Source organism: Arachis ipaensis, chromosome B03 (assembly GCF_000816755.2).
Source record: "Arachis ipaensis cultivar K30076 chromosome B03, Araip1.1, whole genome shotgun sequence".
NCBI lineage: Eukaryota > Viridiplantae > Streptophyta > Magnoliopsida > Fabales > Fabaceae > Arachis > Arachis ipaensis.
In genome coordinates, this window is record NC_029787.2 from 134319278 (window position 1) to 134321178 (window position 1901).

Here is a 1901-nt window from a genome sequence, read left to right on the forward strand (position 1 = left end):
AAATAACACAAACTTTTTTTAAAAAATTCTATTTTCAAAATATTAACTCACTCAACTAATACAATATATTCAAATATATTATTTAAAAGAATATAACAATTTGTTACAAATAACACAAGAATGACTAAATACCTTATATCTATATGAATTCAATACCACTCAATTAGTTACATGATAAGAAAAATTACTTAAAAAAAATTTATGTGTCATATGCAAAAAGTTTTAGTGATATTTTTCTAAAAAATTCTGCACAATTCAAAATTTTTCTTCATCTCCCTCTTCTTCTTCATCATCATTTTTTTCTTTTTCTTCTTGTTTTACATTCTCATAATTCTTCTTATTTTACTCTATTAACAAGAATCTATGTCACGGTTAAAAAATTTCGTTATCAAAATTAAGAAACTTTCTGTGTTACAGTTAAAAAATTTCGATACTATTTCTAATAAACTTTGTGAAAATTAAAACCCCCTTCCCTTCTCCTCCTCCTCATCATCATCATCTTGTTTTACATTTTTAAAATATTTCTTATTTCACCCTCTTAACAAGAACCTGTGTCATAGTTAAGAAATGTTGGTGTCAATTAAAAAAATTTGTGGCGCAGTAAAAAAATTTCAGCTTGTTTTTTTTGCATAATTCAAAACTCTCCATCCTCTTCTTTTTTATCATCTTATTCTTCATTTTCTTTTTTATTTTCTTCTTTTTGTTTCACCTTCTTAACAAGAATAAAAAAAATTGAACCAAAAAAAATGTTACAATAAATAGAAAGAGGAAGAAGAGGAGAAGGAAAAAAAATACAACCGCAACAAGAACAAAAGAAAGATGATATGAGAAAACACATGAAGAAGAAGAAAGAACGCAAAAAAGAAGAAATGTGTGATTCACGCACACGTTATGTGAGTGATTTTTGTTGAGTTTGGATCAACTTTATTAAACTTAGTTGATAAAAACGCTTAGATATATAATGGGACCATATACAATATATCAATTGTTAGATCCGCATTTTTACGCGAAAACATTTTTGAGTTTTTGTTCATCTTCTTGACTAGGGATAAACGCGGCCTGGATTAGATGGCCAAAATCTCAATTCGATCCGCACTAAAACCATCGAATTAGATCGGATCCAATATATGTGTTTTTTAAACTCATATCCGATCTGATTCGATTGCGGATCAATCGGATATCAGATATATCTGCAAAACATAAAAATACTTTAGAAAGCTTATTTTTATTAAAAAATATCAATACAATTTATTTTTCATTCTTTTAAATATGTTTACTTTTAAAATAATAAAAAACATACTTTTTTTGAAATAATAAAAATAAAATAATAATGCGAATCCACATGTATATGGATACCAACCTGAAATTCACAATCCGATCCTATTAGTATGCAAATCGGATCAATATCCACAACTTTTGAATTAAATTCGAATAAACACCGCGGATATACGATTCTAATTTGATCCATGAACACCTTTGTTCTTGACTTTCTCCCTTTAGAATTTTACAAATTTGATATATAAGAGTCACAAATTTAGAAATACACACTTTAATGACGGAAAAATGACAATCTGTCTCTTATCTTTTTTTCTCATTAGATGCACGAGTCCTTCTATAAAAATTTCCAGTAAAGGATGACGAAAAATGATTATGTGTGTCGTAACTTGTATGACTTGACCCTCATCAGTCTTCCGTGAATGATAACTATTTGATTGATACTATTTACCTCCTACATGATCATCAAAATGATGTCCCAATCAAATGATCATCATCTCTCTGCAATATTTTTTTAATGACTGTATAGGCGATAAACAGTCACAATCAAATGGTTATTGGAAAGCTATATTTTATAATAATTTTTTTAACATCAAAAGTTCCAGTAATGATTATTTAGATATTGA